Source organism: Mytilus trossulus, chromosome 2 (genome assembly GCF_036588685.1).
Source record: "Mytilus trossulus isolate FHL-02 chromosome 2, PNRI_Mtr1.1.1.hap1, whole genome shotgun sequence".
In the NCBI taxonomy this organism is placed as follows: Eukaryota; Metazoa; Mollusca; class Bivalvia; order Mytilida; family Mytilidae; genus Mytilus; species Mytilus trossulus.
In genome coordinates this window covers 103672327-103686316 of record NC_086374.1, presented here as the reverse complement: position 1 = coordinate 103686316, position 13990 = coordinate 103672327, and the positions used below count along the sequence as shown (strand labels likewise).

Below are 13990 nucleotides of genomic sequence, written 5' to 3'. Positions count from 1 at the left end.
GTATGAAGTTACTTGTGAGTATCAAATTCTCAGTCAAAACTATGCATGTTACCATATGATAGACATTCCCCCCAAAAACTGAACTTAACAAATAATGGATAGCTCGATCTGGTTAGAGAAAGAAGCGGAATATATAATATGATTGCATTGCAATATTAGTATAAACAATGAATTTTTTGAGTTTGAAATAGGAAAACCATAAAGAAACATATTTCTACGTAATATTTCGTAATGTATGCCTATAAGACATATTATACGTACAGTTGTAAATGTTGTAAACGAATGATATCTTGATTTAGCTCACATATAAAGCGTCGGTAGCGTGGCCGAGCGGTCTAAGGCGCTGGTTTAAGGCACCAGTCTCCTCGGAGGCGTGGGTTCGAATCCCACCGCTGCCAAGTGATTTTTTTAGTAAGTTAGAAAAGTAGTTTATCGATTTTTGCATTGGTTGACAAAATATGAAATGGATAAAAAGTTAATACTCAGAAGATATTAAAATTGTTGTAATACTTAATAGAAAAGAATTATTCTGTTTAATCCTTGATAATAGTATATATATTTCAAATGCTGAACGCTAGCTCAATGCACTTTAAAATGCATGACAAACATTGCAGAAAATAGCATATTACAGGTACAAATGTATGACACAAGTTTTCAGAACTATCAGAAATGCGTTGAAAACAAGAGTAACGGGTAGAAAAAAACTATGCCCCGGGTGAGGATCGAACTCACGACCTTCAGATCGCTCTGTCATTTGTGATTATGAGACTGACGCGCTACCTACTGCGCTACCGAGGCCATGATTCTAAAACTCCAATTTAAGGTGTAAATACTTCATAACATTACCATTAACATTGTAGTTACTTGTCAAGGTGAATGTAGGGCAGAAAGAAACATATTTATCTTAAAGGAAACACATTTCAAAACATAATGAGCTGTGTTGGTTGTTCACTTTTATAGTTCTTTACTATTTGAAATACTTTTAATTGTTTGAGAGTTTTTTTCATTTTCTTTTCTCCAAAGGTAAATTGAGTCGTGCTGATAGAAACTCGTCAGAATAATAATCTGCGGAGGCAATTTGTTGCTAACGAGAAATAGTTTGCTTTCCAATTTGCCCGTTTTGCACGTGCATTTATCACGTTTCGATGATCAGATATAGCGAGCTTGCGTTCAAGCGTTATACTTTCTACCCATGACTAAACGGTTGCTTCGATCGCGCCCTCAACAATGAACAATCTAGATGGCATGGTTCCGTCCAATGTGAAATGGTGAAAACCGCCCCTCCGTTCCGGTATGAAGTTACTTGTGAGTATCAAATTCTCAGTCAAAACTATGCATGTTACCATATGATAGACATTCCCCCCAAAAACTGAACTTAACAAATAATGGATAGCTCGATCTGGTTAGAGAAAGAAGCGGAATATATAATATGATTGCATTGCAATATTAGTATAAACAATGAATTTTTTGAGTTTGAAATAGGAAAACCATAAAGAAACATATTTCTACGTAATATTTCGTAATGTATGCCTATAAGACATATTATACGTACAGTTGTAAATGTTGTAAACGAATGATATCTTGATTTAGCTCACATATAAAGCGTCGGTAGCGTGGCCGAGCGGTCTAAGGCGCTGGTTTAAGGCACCAGTCTCCTCGGAGGCGTGGGTTCGAATCCCACCGCTGCCAAGTGATTTTTTTAGTAAGTTAGAAAAGTAGTTTATCGATTTTTGCATTGGGTGACAAAATATGAAATGGATAAAAAGTTAATACTCAGAAGATATTAAAATTGTTGTAATACTTAATAGAAAAGAATTATTCTGTTTAATCCTTGATAATAGTATATATATTTCAAATGCTGAACGCTAGCTCAATGCACTTTAAAATGCATGACAAACATTGCAGAAAATAGCATATTACAGGTACAAATGTATGACACAAGTTTTCAGAACTATCAGAAATGCGTTGAAAACAAGAGTAACGGGTAGAAAAAAACTATGCCCCGGGTGAGGATCGAACTCACGACCTTCAGATCGCTCTGTCATTTGTGATTATGAGACTGACGCGCTACCTACTGCGCTACCGAGGCCATGATTCTAAAACTCCAATTTAAGGTGTAAATACTTCATAACATTACCATTAACATTGTAGTTACTTGTCAAGGTGAATGTAGGGCAGAAAGAAACATATTTATCTTAAAGGAAACACATTTCAAAACATAATGAGCTGTGTTGGTTGTTCACTTTTATAGTTCTTTACTATTTGAAATACTTTTAATTGTTTGAGAGTTTTTTTCATTTTCTTTTCTCCAAAGGTAAATTGAGTCGTGCTGATAGAAACTCGTCAGAATAATAATCTGCGGAGGCAATTTGTTGCTAACGAGAAATAGTTTGCTTTCCAATTTGCCCGTTTTGCACGTGCATTTATCACGTTTCGATGATCAGATATAGCGAGCTTGCGTTCAAGCGTTATACTTTCTACCCATGACTAAACGGTTGCTTCGATCGCGCCCTCAACAATGAACAATCTAGATGGCATGGTTCCGTCCAATGTGAAATGGTGAAAACCGCCCCTCCGTTCCGGTATGAAGTTACTTGTGAGTATCAAATTCTCAGTCAAAACTATGCATGTTACCATATGATAGACATTCCCCCCAAAAACTGAACTTAACAAATAATGGATAGCTCGATCTGGTTAGAGAAAGAAGCGGAATATATAATATGATTGCATTGCAATATTAGTATAAACAATGAATTTTTTGAGTTTGAAATAGGAAAACCATAAAGAAACATATTTCTACGTAATATTTCGTAATGTATGCCTATAAGACATATTATACGTACAGTTGTAAATGTTGTAAACGAATGATATCTTGATTTAGCTCACATATAAAGCGTCGGTAGCGTGGCCGAGCGGTCTAAGGCGCTGGTTTAAGGCACCAGTCTCCTCGGAGGCGTGGGTTCGAATCCCACCGCTGCCAAGTGATTTTTTTAGTAAGTTAGAAAAGTAGTTTATCGATTTTTGCATTGGTTGACAAAATATGAAATGGATAAAAAGTTAATACTCAGAAGATATTAAAATTGTTGTAATACTTAATAGAAAAGAATTATTCTGTTTAATCCTTGATAATAGTATATATATTTCAAATGCTGAACGCTAGCTCAATGCACTTTAAAATGCATGACAAACATTGCAGAAAATAGCATATTACAGGTACAAATGTATGACACAAGTTTTCAGAACTATCAGAAATGCGTTGAAAACAAGAGTAACGGGTAGAAAAAAACTATGCCCCGGGTGAGGATCGAACTCACGACCTTCAGATCGCTCTGTCATTTGTGATTATGAGACTGACGCGCTACCTACTGCGCTACCGAGGCCATGATTCTAAAACTCCAATTTAAGGTGTAAATACTTCATAACATTACCATTAACATTGTAGTTACTTGTCAAGGTGAATGTAGGGCAGAAAGAAACATATTTATCTTAAAGGAAACACATTTCAAAACATAATGAGCTGTGTTGGTTGTTCACTTTTATAGTTCTTTACTATTTGAAATACTTTTAATTGTTTGAGAGTTTTTTTCATTTTCTTTTCTCCAAAGGTAAATTGAGTCGTGCTGATAGAAACTCGTCAGAATAATAATCTGCGGAGGCAATTTGTTGCTAACGAGAAATAGTTTGCTTTCCAATTTGCCCGTTTTGCACGTGCATTTATCACGTTTCGATGATCAGATATAGCGAGCTTGCGTTCAAGCGTTATACTTTCTACCCATGACTAAACGGTTGCTTCGATCGCGCCCTCAACAATGAACAATCTAGATGGCATGGTTCCGTCCAATGTGAAATGGTGAAAACCGCCCCTCCGTTCCGGTATGAAGTTACTTGTGAGTATCAAATTCTCAGTCAAAACTATGCATGTTACCATATGATAGACATTCCCCCCAAAAACTGAACTTAACAAATAATGGATAGCTCGATCTGGTTAGAGAAAGAAGCGGAATATATAATATGATTGCATTGCAATATTAGTATAAACAATGAATTTTTTGAGTTTGAAATAGGAAAACCATAAAGAAACATATTTCTACGTAATATTTCGTAATGTATGCCTATAAGACATATTATACGTACAGTTGTAAATGTTGTAAACGAATGATATCTTGATTTAGCTCACATATAAAGCGTCGGTAGCGTGGCCGAGCGGTCTAAGGCGCTGGTTTAAGGCACCAGTCTCCTCGGAGGCGTGGGTTCGAATCCCACCGCTGCCAAGTGATTTTTTTAGTAAGTTAGAAAAGTAGTTTATCGATTTTTGCATTGGTTGACAAAATATGAAATGGATAAAAAGTTAATACTCAGAAGATATTAAAATTGTTGTAATACTTAATAGAAAAGAATTATTCTGTTTAATCCTTGATAATAGTATATATATTTCAAATGCTGAACGCTAGCTCAATGCACTTTAAAATGCATGACAAACATTGCAGAAAATAGCATATTACAGGTACAAATGTATGACACAAGTTTTCAGAACTATCAGAAATGCGTTGAAAACAAGAGTAACGGGTAGAAAAAAACTATGCCCCGGGTGAGGATCGAACTCACGACCTTCAGATCGCTCTGTCATTTGTGATTATGAGACTGACGCGCTACCTACTGCGCTACCGAGGCCATGATTCTAAAACTCCAATTTAAGGTGTAAATACTTCATAACATTACCATTAACATTGTAGTTACTTGTCAAGGTGAATGTAGGGCAGAAAGAAACATATTTATCTTAAAGGAAACACATTTCAAAACATAATGAGCTGTGTTGGTTGTTCACTTTTATAGTTCTTTACTATTTGAAATACTTTTAATTGTTTGAGAGTTTTTTTCATTTTCTTTTCTCCAAAGGTAAATTGAGTCGTGCTGATAGAAACTCGTCAGAATAATAATCTGCGGAGGCAATTTGTTGCTAACGAGAAATAGTTTGCTTTCCAATTTGCCCGTTTTGCACGTGCATTTATCACGTTTCGATGATCAGATATAGCGAGCTTGCGTTCAAGCGTTATACTTTCTACCCATGACTAAACGGTTGCTTCGATCGCGCCCTCAACAATGAACAATCTAGATGGCATGGTTCCGTCCAATGTGAAATGGTGAAAACCGCCCCTCCGTTCCGGTATGAAGTTACTTGTGAGTATCAAATTCTCAGTCAAAACTATGCATGTTACCATATGATAGACATTCCCCCCAAAAACTGAACTTAACAAATAATGGATAGCTCGATCTGGTTAGAGAAAGAAGCGGAATATATAATATGATTGCATTGCAATATTAGTATAAACAATGAATTTTTTGAGTTTGAAATAGGAAAACCATAAAGAAACATATTTCTACGTAATATTTCGTAATGTATGCCTATAAGACATATTATACGTACAGTTGTAAATGTTGTAAACGAATGATATCTTGATTTAGCTCACATATAAAGCGTCGGTAGCGTGGCCGAGCGGTCTAAGGCGCTGGTTTAAGGCACCAGTCTCCTCGGAGGCGTGGGTTCGAATCCCACCGCTGCCAAGTGATTTTTTTAGTAAGTTAGAAAAGTAGTTTATCGATTTTTGCATTGGGTGACAAAATATGAAATGGATAAAAAGTTAATACTCAGAAGATATTAAAATTGTTGTAATACTTAATAGAAAAGAATTATTCTGTTTAATCCTTGATAATAGTATATATATTTCAAATGCTGAACGCTAGCTCAATGCACTTTAAAATGCATGACAAACATTGCAGAAAATAGCATATTACAGGTACAAATGTATGACACAAGTTTTCAGAACTATCAGAAATGCGTTGAAAACAAGAGTAACGGGTAGAAAAAAACTATGCCCCGGGTGAGGATCGAACTCACGACCTTCAGATCGCTCTGTCATTTGTGATTATGAGACTGACGCGCTACCTACTGCGCTACCGAGGCCATGATTCTAAAACTCCAATTTAAGGTGTAAATACTTCATAACATTACCATTAACATTGTAGTTACTTGTCAAGGTGAATGTAGGGCAGAAAGAAACATATTTATCTTAAAGGAAACACATTTCAAAACATAATGAGCTGTGTTGGTTGTTCACTTTTATAGTTCTTTACTATTTGAAATACTTTTAATTGTTTGAGAGTTTTTTTCATTTTCTTTTCTCCAAAGGTAAATTGAGTCGTGCTGATAGAAACTCGTCAGAATAATAATCTGCGGAGGCAATTTGTTGCTAACGAGAAATAGTTTGCTTTCCAATTTGCCCGTTTTGCACGTGCATTTATCACGTTTCGATGATCAGATATAGCGAGCTTGCGTTCAAGCGTTATACTTTCTACCCATGACTAAACGGTTGCTTCGATCGCGCCCTCAACAATGAACAATCTAGATGGCATGGTTCCGTCCAATGTGAAATGGTGAAAACCGCCCCTCCGTTCCGGTATGAAGTTACTTGTGAGTATCAAATTCTCAGTCAAAACTATGCATGTTACCATATGATAGACATTCCCCCCAAAAACTGAACTTAACAAATAATGGATAGCTCGATCTGGTTAGAGAAAGAAGCGGAATATATAATATGATTGCATTGCAATATTAGTATAAACAATGAATTTTTTGAGTTTGAAATAGGAAAACCATAAAGAAACATATTTCTACGTAATATTTCGTAATGTATGCCTATAAGACATATTATACGTACAGTTGTAAATGTTGTAAACGAATGATATCTTGATTTAGCTCACATATAAAGCGTCGGTAGCGTGGCCGAGCGGTCTAAGGCGCTGGTTTAAGGCACCAGTCTCCTCGGAGGCGTGGGTTCGAATCCCACCGCTGCCAAGTGATTTTTTTAGTAAGTTAGAAAAGTAGTTTATCGATTTTTGCATTGGTTGACAAAATATGAAATGGATAAAAAGTTAATACTCAGAAGATATTAAAATTGTTGTAATACTTAATAGAAAAGAATTATTCTGTTTAATCCTTGATAATAGTATATATATTTCAAATGCTGAACGCTAGCTCAATGCACTTTAAAATGCATGACAAACATTGCAGAAAATAGCATATTACAGGTACAAATGTATGACACAAGTTTTCAGAACTATCAGAAATGCGTTGAAAACAAGAGTAACGGGTAGAAAAAAACTATGCCCCGGGTGAGGATCGAACTCACGACCTTCAGATCGCTCTGTCATTTGTGATTATGAGACTGACGCGCTACCTACTGCGCTACCGAGGCCATGATTCTAAAACTCCAATTTAAGGTGTAAATACTTCATAACATTACCATTAACATTGTAGTTACTTGTCAAGGTGAATGTAGGGCAGAAAGAAACATATTTATCTTAAAGGAAACACATTTCAAAACATAATGAGCTGTGTTGGTTGTTCACTTTTATAGTTCTTTACTATTTGAAATACTTTTAATTGTTTGAGAGTTTTTTTCATTTTCTTTTCTCCAAAGGTAAATTGAGTCGTGCTGATAGAAACTCGTCAGAATAATAATCTGCGGAGGCAATTTGTTGCTAACGAGAAATAGTTTGCTTTCCAATTTGCCCGTTTTGCACGTGCATTTATCACGTTTCGATGATCAGATATAGCGAGCTTGCGTTCAAGCGTTATACTTTCTACCCATGACTAAACGGTTGCTTCGATCGCGCCCTCAACAATGAACAATCTAGATGGCATGGTTCCGTCCAATGTGAAATGGTGAAAACCGCCCCTCCGTTCCGGTATGAAGTTACTTGTGAGTATCAAATTCTCAGTCAAAACTATGCATGTTACCATATGATAGACATTCCCCCCAAAAACTGAACTTAACAAATAATGGATAGCTCGATCTGGTTAGAGAAAGAAGCGGAATATATAATATGATTGCATTGCAATATTAGTATAAACAATGAATTTTTTGAGTTTGAAATAGGAAAACCATAAAGAAACATATTTCTACGTAATATTTCGTAATGTATGCCTATAAGACATATTATACGTACAGTTGTAAATGTTGTAAACGAATGATATCTTGATTTAGCTCACATATAAAGCGTCGGTAGCGTGGCCGAGCGGTCTAAGGCGCTGGTTTAAGGCACCAGTCTCCTCGGAGGCGTGGGTTCGAATCCCACCGCTGCCAAGTGATTTTTTTAGTAAGTTAGAAAAGTAGTTTATCGATTTTTGCATTGGTTGACAAAATATGAAATGGATAAAAAGTTAATACTCAGAAGATATTAAAATTGTTGTAATACTTAATAGAAAAGAATTATTCTGTTTAATCCTTGATAATAGTATATATATTTCAAATGCTGAACGCTAGCTCAATGCACTTTAAAATGCATGACAAACATTGCAGAAAATAGCATATTACAGGTACAAATGTATGACACAAGTTTTCAGAACTATCAGAAATGCGTTGAAAACAAGAGTAACGGGTAGAAAAAAACTATGCCCCGGGTGAGGATCGAACTCACGACCTTCAGATCGCTCTGTCATTTGTGATTATGAGACTGACGCGCTACCTACTGCGCTACCGAGGCCATGATTCTAAAACTCCAATTTAAGGTGTAAATACTTCATAACATTACCATTAACATTGTAGTTACTTGTCAAGGTGAATGTAGGGCAGAAAGAAACATATTTATCTTAAAGGAAACACATTTCAAAACATAATGAGCTGTGTTGGTTGTTCACTTTTATAGTTCTTTACTATTTGAAATACTTTTAATTGTTTGAGAGTTTTTTTCATTTTCTTTTCTCCAAAGGTAAATTGAGTCGTGCTGATAGAAACTCGTCAGAATAATAATCTGCGGAGGCAATTTGTTGCTAACGAGAAATAGTTTGCTTTCCAATTTGCCCGTTTTGCACGTGCATTTATCACGTTTCGATGATCAGATATAGCGAGCTTGCGTTCAAGCGTTATACTTTCTACCCATGACTAAACGGTTGCTTCGATCGCGCCCTCAACAATGAACAATCTAGATGGCATGGTTCCGTCCAATGTGAAATGGTGAAAACCGCCCCTCCGTTCCGGTATGAAGTTACTTGTGAGTATCAAATTCTCAGTCAAAACTATGCATGTTACCATATGATAGACATTCCCCCCAAAAACTGAACTTAACAAATAATGGATAGCTCGATCTGGTTAGAGAAAGAAGCGGAATATATAATATGATTGCATTGCAATATTAGTATAAACAATGAATTTTTTGAGTTTGAAATAGGAAAACCATAAAGAAACATATTTCTACGTAATATTTCGTAATGTATGCCTATAAGACATATTATACGTACAGTTGTAAATGTTGTAAACGAATGATATCTTGATTTAGCTCACATATAAAGCGTCGGTAGCGTGGCCGAGCGGTCTAAGGCGCTGGTTTAAGGCACCAGTCTCCTCGGAGGCGTGGGTTCGAATCCCACCGCTGCCAAGTGATTTTTTTAGTAAGTTAGAAAAGTAGTTTATCGATTTTTGCATTGGTTGACAAAATATGAAATGGATAAAAAGTTAATACTCAGAAGATATTAAAATTGTTGTAATACTTAATAGAAAAGAATTATTCTGTTTAATCCTTGATAATAGTATATATATTTCAAATGCTGAACGCTAGCTCAATGCACTTTAAAATGCATGACAAACATTGCAGAAAATAGCATATTACAGGTACAAATGTATGACACAAGTTTTCAGAACTATCAGAAATGCGTTGAAAACAAGAGTAACGGGTAGAAAAAAACTATGCCCCGGGTGAGGATCGAACTCACGACCTTCAGATCGCTCTGTCATTTGTGATTATGAGACTGACGCGCTACCTACTGCGCTACCGAGGCCATGATTCTAAAACTCCAATTTAAGGTGTAAATACTTCATAACATTACCATTAACATTGTAGTTACTTGTCAAGGTGAATGTAGGGCAGAAAGAAACATATTTATCTTAAAGGAAACACATTTCAAAACATAATGAGCTGTGTTGGTTGTTCACTTTTATAGTTCTTTACTATTTGAAATACTTTTAATTGTTTGAGAGTTTTTTTCATTTTCTTTTCTCCAAAGGTAAATTGAGTCGTGCTGATAGAAACTCGTCAGAATAATAATCTGCGGAGGCAATTTGTTGCTAACGAGAAATAGTTTGCTTTCCAATTTGCCCGTTTTGCACGTGCATTTATCACGTTTCGATGATCAGATATAGCGAGCTTGCGTTCAAGCGTTATACTTTCTACCCATGACTAAACGGTTGCTTCGATCGCGCCCTCAACAATGAACAATCTAGATGGCATGGTTCCGTCCAATGTGAAATGGTGAAAACCGCCCCTCCGTTCCGGTATGAAGTTACTTGTGAGTATCAAATTCTCAGTCAAAACTATGCATGTTACCATATGATAGACATTCCCCCCAAAAACTGAACTTAACAAATAATGGATAGCTCGATCTGGTTAGAGAAAGAAGCGGAATATATAATATGATTGCATTGCAATATTAGTATAAACAATGAATTTTTTGAGTTTGAAATAGGAAAACCATAAAGAAACATATTTCTACGTAATATTTCGTAATGTATGCCTATAAGACATATTATACGTACAGTTGTAAATGTTGTAAACGAATGATATCTTGATTTAGCTCACATATAAAGCGTCGGTAGCGTGGCCGAGCGGTCTAAGGCGCTGGTTTAAGGCACCAGTCTCCTCGGAGGCGTGGGTTCGAATCCCACCGCTGCCAAGTGATTTTTTTAGTAAGTTAGAAAAGTAGTTTATCGATTTTTGCATTGGTTGACAAAATATGAAATGGATAAAAAGTTAATACTCAGAAGATATTAAAATTGTTGTAATACTTAATAGAAAAGAATTATTCTGTTTAATCCTTGATAATAGTATATATATTTCAAATGCTGAACGCTAGCTCAATGCACTTTAAAATGCATGACAAACATTGCAGAAAATAGCATATTACAGGTACAAATGTATGACACAAGTTTTCAGAACTATCAGAAATGCGTTGAAAACAAGAGTAACGGGTAGAAAAAAACTATGCCCCGGGTGAGGATCGAACTCACGACCTTCAGATCGCTCTGTCATTTGTGATTATGAGACTGACGCGCTACCTACTGCGCTACCGAGGCCATGATTCTAAAACTCCAATTTAAGGTGTAAATACTTCATAACATTACCATTAACATTGTAGTTACTTGTCAAGGTGAATGTAGGGCAGAAAGAAACATATTTATCTTAAAGGAAACACATTTCAAAACATAATGAGCTGTGTTGGTTGTTCACTTTTATAGTTCTTTACTATTTGAAATACTTTTAATTGTTTGAGAGTTTTTTTCATTTTCTTTTCTCCAAAGGTAAATTGAGTCGTGCTGATAGAAACTCGTCAGAATAATAATCTGCGGAGGCAATTTGTTGCTAACGAGAAATAGTTTGCTTTCCAATTTGCCCGTTTTGCACGTGCATTTATCACGTTTCGATGATCAGATATAGCGAGCTTGCGTTCAAGCGTTATACTTTCTACCCATGACTAAACGGTTGCTTCGATCGCGCCCTCAACAATGAACAATCTAGATGGCATGGTTCCGTCCAATGTGAAATGGTGAAAACCGCCCCTCCGTTCCGGTATGAAGTTACTTGTGAGTATCAAATTCTCAGTCAAAACTATGCATGTTACCATATGATAGACATTCCCCCCAAAAACTGAACTTAACAAATAATGGATAGCTCGATCTGGTTAGAGAAAGAAGCGGAATATATAATATGATTGCATTGCAATATTAGTATAAACAATGAATTTTTTGAGTTTGAAATAGGAAAACCATAAAGAAACATATTTCTACGTAATATTTCGTAATGTATGCCTATAAGACATATTATACGTACAGTTGTAAATGTTGTAAACGAATGATATCTTGATTTAGCTCACATATAAAGCGTCGGTAGCGTGGCCGAGCGGTCTAAGGCGCTGGTTTAAGGCACCAGTCTCCTCGGAGGCGTGGGTTCGAATCCCACCGCTGCCAAGTGATTTTTTTAGTAAGTTAGAAAAGTAGTTTATCGATTTTTGCATTGGTTGACAAAATATGAAATGGATAAAAAGTTAATACTCAGAAGATATTAAAATTGTTGTAATACTTAATAGAAAAGAATTATTCTGTTTAATCCTTGATAATAGTATATATATTTCAAATGCTGAACGCTAGCTCAATGCACTTTAAAATGCATGACAAACATTGCAGAAAATAGCATATTACAGGTACAAATGTATGACACAAGTTTTCAGAACTATCAGAAATGCGTTGAAAACAAGAGTAACGGGTAGAAAAAAACTATGCCCCGGGTGAGGATCGAACTCACGACCTTCAGATCGCTCTGTCATTTGTGATTATGAGACTGACGCGCTACCTACTGCGCTACCGAGGCCATGATTCTAAAACTCCAATTTAAGGTGTAAATACTTCATAACATTACCATTAACATTGTAGTTACTTGTCAAGGTGAATGTAGGGCAGAAAGAAACATATTTATCTTAAAGGAAACACATTTCAAAACATAATGAGCTGTGTTGGTTGTTCACTTTTATAGTTCTTTACTATTTGAAATACTTTTAATTGTTTGAGAGTTTTTTTCATTTTCTTTTCTCCAAAGGTAAATTGAGTCGTGCTGATAGAAACTCGTCAGAATAATAATCTGCGGAGGCAATTTGTTGCTAACGAGAAATAGTTTGCTTTCCAATTTGCCCGTTTTGCACGTGCATTTATCACGTTTCGATGATCAGATATAGCGAGCTTGCGTTCAAGCGTTATACTTTCTACCCATGACTAAACGGTTGCTTCGATCGCGCCCTCAACAATGAACAATCTAGATGGCATGGTTCCGTCCAATGTGAAATGGTGAAAACCGCCCCTCCGTTCCGGTATGAAGTTACTTGTGAGTATCAAATTCTCAGTCAAAACTATGCATGTTACCATATGATAGACATTCCCCCCAAAAACTGAACTTAACAAATAATGGATAGCTCGATCTGGTTAGAGAAAGAAGCGGAATATATAATATGATTGCATTGCAATATTAGTATAAACAATGAATTTTTTGAGTTTGAAATAGGAAAACCATAAAGAAACATATTTCTACGTAATATTTCGTAATGTATGCCTATAAGACATATTATACGTACAGTTGTAAATGTTGTAAACGAATGATATCTTGATTTAGCTCACATATAAAGCGTCGGTAGCATGGCCGAGCGGTCTAAGGCGCTGGTTTAAGGCACCAGTCTCCTCGGAGGCGTGGGTTCGAATCCCACCGCTGCCAAGTGATTTTTTTAGTAAGTTAGAAAAGTAGTTTATCGATTTTTGCATTGGTTGACAAAATATGAAATGGATAAAAAGTTAATACTCAGAAGATATTAAAATTGTTGTAATACTTAATAGAAAAGAATTATTCTGTTTAATCCTTGATAATAGTATATATATTTCAAATGCTGAACGCTAGCTCAATGCACTTTAAAATGCATGACAAACATTGCAGAAAATAGCATATTACAGGTACAAATGTATGACACAAGTTTTCAGAACTATCAGAAATGCGTTGAAAACAAGAGTAACGGGTAGAAAAAAACTATGCCCCGGGTGAGGATCGAACTCACGACCTTCAGATCGCTCTGTCATTTGTGATTATGAGACTGACGCGCTACCTACTGCGCTACCGAGGCCATGATTCTAAAACTCCAATTTAAGGTGTAAATACTTCATAACATTACCATTAACATTGTAGTTACTTGTCAAGGTGAATGTAGGGCAGAAAGAAACATATTTATCTTAAAGGAAACACATTTCAAAACATAATGAGCTGTGTTGGTTGTTCACTTTTATAGTTCTTTACTATTTGAAATACTTTTAATTGTTTGAGAGTTTTTTTCATTTTCTTTTCTCCAAAGGTAAATTGAGTCGTGCTGATAGAAACTCGTCAGAATAATAATCTGCGGAGGCAATTT

At 35.9% G+C, this 13990-nt stretch overlaps 22 non-coding genes across 22 annotated transcripts; 11 read left to right on the top strand and 11 right to left on the bottom strand.

Moving 5' to 3' along the window:
- Positions 1-316: 316 nt before the first annotated feature.
- Trnal-aag (transfer RNA leucine (anticodon AAG)) lies at positions 317-398 on the top strand. Its single transcript has one exon. It is a non-coding gene; the product is annotated as a tRNA-Leu (tRNA).
- Positions 399-707: 309 nt separating this feature from the next.
- Trnam-cau (transfer RNA methionine (anticodon CAU)) lies at positions 708-798 on the bottom strand. Its single transcript is given in 2 exon segments — positions 708-743; positions 762-798. It is a non-coding gene; the product is annotated as a tRNA-Met (tRNA).
- An 809-nt stretch (positions 799-1607) lies between these two features.
- Trnal-aag (transfer RNA leucine (anticodon AAG)) lies at positions 1608-1689 on the top strand. The gene has a single exon. It is a non-coding gene; the product is annotated as a tRNA-Leu (tRNA).
- A 309-nt stretch (positions 1690-1998) lies between these two features.
- Positions 1999-2089, bottom strand: Trnam-cau (transfer RNA methionine (anticodon CAU)). Its single transcript is given in 2 exon segments — positions 1999-2034; positions 2053-2089. It is a non-coding gene; the product is annotated as a tRNA-Met (tRNA).
- An 809-nt stretch (positions 2090-2898) lies between these two features.
- Trnal-aag (transfer RNA leucine (anticodon AAG)) lies at positions 2899-2980 on the top strand. The gene has a single exon. It is a non-coding gene; the product is annotated as a tRNA-Leu (tRNA).
- Positions 2981-3289: 309 nt separating this feature from the next.
- On the bottom strand, positions 3290-3380 carry Trnam-cau (transfer RNA methionine (anticodon CAU)). Its single transcript is given in 2 exon segments — positions 3290-3325; positions 3344-3380. It is a non-coding gene; the product is annotated as a tRNA-Met (tRNA).
- An 809-nt stretch (positions 3381-4189) lies between these two features.
- On the top strand, positions 4190-4271 carry Trnal-aag (transfer RNA leucine (anticodon AAG)). Its single transcript has one exon. It is a non-coding gene; the product is annotated as a tRNA-Leu (tRNA).
- Positions 4272-4580: 309 nt separating this feature from the next.
- Trnam-cau (transfer RNA methionine (anticodon CAU)) lies at positions 4581-4671 on the bottom strand. The gene is given in 2 exon segments: positions 4581-4616; positions 4635-4671. It is a non-coding gene; the product is annotated as a tRNA-Met (tRNA).
- Positions 4672-5480: 809 nt separating this feature from the next.
- Trnal-aag (transfer RNA leucine (anticodon AAG)) lies at positions 5481-5562 on the top strand. Its single transcript has one exon. It is a non-coding gene; the product is annotated as a tRNA-Leu (tRNA).
- Positions 5563-5871: 309 nt separating this feature from the next.
- Positions 5872-5962, bottom strand: Trnam-cau (transfer RNA methionine (anticodon CAU)). Its single transcript is given in 2 exon segments — positions 5872-5907; positions 5926-5962. It is a non-coding gene; the product is annotated as a tRNA-Met (tRNA).
- Positions 5963-6771: 809 nt separating this feature from the next.
- On the top strand, positions 6772-6853 carry Trnal-aag (transfer RNA leucine (anticodon AAG)). Its single transcript has one exon. It is a non-coding gene; the product is annotated as a tRNA-Leu (tRNA).
- A 309-nt stretch (positions 6854-7162) lies between these two features.
- Trnam-cau (transfer RNA methionine (anticodon CAU)) lies at positions 7163-7253 on the bottom strand. The gene is given in 2 exon segments: positions 7163-7198; positions 7217-7253. It is a non-coding gene; the product is annotated as a tRNA-Met (tRNA).
- An 809-nt stretch (positions 7254-8062) lies between these two features.
- On the top strand, positions 8063-8144 carry Trnal-aag (transfer RNA leucine (anticodon AAG)). The gene has a single exon. It is a non-coding gene; the product is annotated as a tRNA-Leu (tRNA).
- Positions 8145-8453: 309 nt separating this feature from the next.
- On the bottom strand, positions 8454-8544 carry Trnam-cau (transfer RNA methionine (anticodon CAU)). The gene is given in 2 exon segments: positions 8454-8489; positions 8508-8544. It is a non-coding gene; the product is annotated as a tRNA-Met (tRNA).
- An 809-nt stretch (positions 8545-9353) lies between these two features.
- Trnal-aag (transfer RNA leucine (anticodon AAG)) lies at positions 9354-9435 on the top strand. Its single transcript has one exon. It is a non-coding gene; the product is annotated as a tRNA-Leu (tRNA).
- A 309-nt stretch (positions 9436-9744) lies between these two features.
- On the bottom strand, positions 9745-9835 carry Trnam-cau (transfer RNA methionine (anticodon CAU)). The gene is given in 2 exon segments: positions 9745-9780; positions 9799-9835. It is a non-coding gene; the product is annotated as a tRNA-Met (tRNA).
- An 809-nt stretch (positions 9836-10644) lies between these two features.
- Trnal-aag (transfer RNA leucine (anticodon AAG)) lies at positions 10645-10726 on the top strand. The gene has a single exon. It is a non-coding gene; the product is annotated as a tRNA-Leu (tRNA).
- Positions 10727-11035: 309 nt separating this feature from the next.
- On the bottom strand, positions 11036-11126 carry Trnam-cau (transfer RNA methionine (anticodon CAU)). The gene is given in 2 exon segments: positions 11036-11071; positions 11090-11126. It is a non-coding gene; the product is annotated as a tRNA-Met (tRNA).
- Positions 11127-11935: 809 nt separating this feature from the next.
- Positions 11936-12017, top strand: Trnal-aag (transfer RNA leucine (anticodon AAG)). Its single transcript has one exon. It is a non-coding gene; the product is annotated as a tRNA-Leu (tRNA).
- A 309-nt stretch (positions 12018-12326) lies between these two features.
- On the bottom strand, positions 12327-12417 carry Trnam-cau (transfer RNA methionine (anticodon CAU)). Its single transcript is given in 2 exon segments — positions 12327-12362; positions 12381-12417. It is a non-coding gene; the product is annotated as a tRNA-Met (tRNA).
- Positions 12418-13226: 809 nt separating this feature from the next.
- Positions 13227-13308, top strand: Trnal-aag (transfer RNA leucine (anticodon AAG)). Its single transcript has one exon. It is a non-coding gene; the product is annotated as a tRNA-Leu (tRNA).
- Positions 13309-13617: 309 nt separating this feature from the next.
- Trnam-cau (transfer RNA methionine (anticodon CAU)) lies at positions 13618-13708 on the bottom strand. Its single transcript is given in 2 exon segments — positions 13618-13653; positions 13672-13708. It is a non-coding gene; the product is annotated as a tRNA-Met (tRNA).
- Between the last annotated feature and the right edge of the window lie 282 nt (positions 13709-13990).